The 2,465-nt window shown below is 49.2% G+C and overlaps 1 protein-coding gene and 1 long non-coding RNA gene across 4 annotated transcripts in view; both read left to right on the forward strand.

Moving 5' to 3' along the window:
- The window catches only part of LOC106723809, a 2,828-nt gene extending 2,507 nt beyond the window's left edge, over positions 1-321 (forward strand). Inside the window, exon 2 of the long non-coding RNA XR_001359538.1 lies at positions 224-321. This is a non-coding gene — a long non-coding RNA (uncharacterized LOC106723809). The remainder of the gene's footprint in view (positions 1-223) is intronic.
- The window catches only part of LOC102259170 (zinc finger protein 883-like), a 30,583-nt gene that overhangs the window by 15,983 nt on the left and 12,135 nt on the right, over positions 1-2,465 (forward strand). The gene's annotated exons all lie outside the window — the stretch shown is intronic.

The following is a 2,465-nucleotide window of genomic DNA, read 5'->3' on the forward strand; positions in this document are numbered from 1 at the left end:
AGGATGTGGGCTGTGAGTATTGACGGAAAGATCAGAGGCTGCAGGGAGGACGGCACAGCCTCATTCGGGGCTTTCCCGGCTGTGGGATCCGTCAGGGGCCTGGGGTGGTCCTGGATGCGGCTGGAGGACAAGCTCTCTACACGCCATATGCCAAGTACATGGGTGAGTCCAGCGAGATCCAGTGGCATTGGAGCTGTATTTTTTTAAAAATGTATAAAAAAAGGTGCAAAACTGTCGTTCTCCTGAGCATTACTCAACCTGTTGTTATTTTGCTTCCTGGCAAATGTCGCCAACTTGGGTCAAATAAACTTAGAAAAAGTCTCCACAAGTTTGGACATTTCTTACAACAACAGCAAAAGCAATTGACTCATGTGAAGCAGGAGAACGTTACATGAAGGGGTATCAGCATTTCCAGGGACTCAACTGATGGAAGACAAATTTATAAACACAAATGTAGAGCAGACCCAGGACCCAGCAAGCTACAGCTTTCCCCTTGCTTTCATAGAACAGAAGAAAATGCTCAAGGCTCAGGTGACTTTGTTTTTAGTGTGTGTGTGTGTGTGTGTGTGTGTTTAATCCTTACATGAGGACATTTCTTTTTACCCTTCCCCACTTTCCCTCAAAGATTCTAAAGTAATTCCATGCTTCCATGTCTCTGAATCCACTCCATTCATCAGTTTTTTTGTTAATTAGTTTCCAAATATGAGTGAGATCAGGTGATACTGTCTTTCTCTGACTGACTTATTTCACTTAGCGTGATGCTTTCAAGGTCCTTCCATGCTGTGTGAAAGGGTAAGAAATTATTTTTACTTCTGAATGGTATTCCATGGTATAAATGTACTGCAGTTTTTTTCCCACTATTCTACTGGTGGATACTTGGGTAGTTTCCAGATCTTTGCTATTATAAATTGTGCTGTTATGAACAGAAGGCTGCCTATATCCTATCTGATTGTTTCAAGTTTCTTAGGATATATTCCTAGGAGTAGAATCACTGAATTAAATGGCAGTTCCATATAAAAAATTTTTGCAAAAACTCCAAACTAATTTCTATAATGGCGGTAGCAGTTTGCGTTCCCACCAGGGTTGTACTAGGGTTCCTTTTTTTGACATCCTCCCCAGCACTTGTCCTTGGTTGATTTGCTGTTGACAGCCATTCTGACAGTTGTGAGGTGGTCTCTAATTGTTGCTTTAATTTGCATCTCTCTGATGATCAGTCACTTTGAGTGAGCATTTTTCACATGTCTCTTGGCCATCTTATCCACACTGCAGCCCAGGCAGAGCTGACACTTTGAATGGTATCAGAAGAAGATGCTCTTGAGTATGAGTGTCTGTTTTGTGACATGAATTTTGTATAATGAATTCAATGGAGGCAGGTTAGATCTACTCAGAGACTTGAGCAAACTCCCCCAGCTACATTTGGCCTTTAGGAGACACATGCCAAAAGTCCTGAATGAAGAAACAATGCCTGCCATTCAGAAAGAGCAGGTCCTGAAGAAAGATATTCAAAACCAGCCACGCAGGTGCTGGAGAAACAAACTTGCCCAGGACATCACCTCCACTGAAGGCCCTAGAGGACCCCTAGTATAGTTGGTGTGTTCTTGGGCTCTCTGCCCCTAAATCAAGGTCAGGAATCAACTGAGAATTACTGCACCCTGGCCTTAGAACGGAGAAACTACATTGCCCACAAGGCCAAGCGAGGAATGCCACCCGGATGAGCCAATGGGGGTTCAGAGAACGCATTTCCGTTCAGACGGTTCTGTAGGGCGGGACCGGTAGTCTTTCCGGCGGCGTTTGTCTGTTCACGTTTTTTTCTCAGGCGGTCTGGAGTTCTTGGGCTCAGAGTTCCCTGGAGAAGGCTGGAGAGTGGTGTTCCCCGCCTCACAGCCAATGGTCGGAGCCTCCAGTGGTGCTCACAGCTCACACGTGGGATTGAAGCTCGGAGTCACCGCCGAAACCCTCGCCAGTCCCGGGACAGCGACCGCCATTCCTGCAGCGGCTTCTACTCCCGCCCGGCTTCAGCCCACAGTGTGCAATGGCGGCGCCCCCCCTGAGGAGACGGGCTGAGGTGAGTCGAGTCCCCCAGGCCCTCACCGCCTCCTCACACAGACACCACAGCCTGGGGAGGGCGCCTGTCCCGTCTTGCGGCTCAGCCCCGCGTGGAGGACCGTGAGGAAGGTGGAGGGGAGAGAGGAGTGTTGTGGCTTCTGAGGACACAGCAAGTGCAGGGCAGAGAGGACAGGGGTGACTTGCATCCGAAGGGCCCTGAGGACGTGGGCTGTGAGTATTGACGGAAAGATCAGAGGCTGCAGGGAGGACGGCACAGACTCATGCGGGGCTTTCCCGGCTGTGGGATCCGTCAGGGGCCTGGGGTGGTCCTGGATGCGGCTGGAGGACAAGCTCTCTACACGCCATATGCCAAGTACATGGGTGAGTCCAGCGAGATCCAGTGGCATTGGAGCAGGAAG

This window comes from Myotis brandtii, unplaced genomic scaffold, assembly GCF_000412655.1.
Source record: "Myotis brandtii unplaced genomic scaffold, ASM41265v1 scaffold650, whole genome shotgun sequence".
NCBI lineage: Eukaryota > Metazoa > Chordata > Mammalia > Chiroptera > Vespertilionidae > Myotis > Myotis brandtii.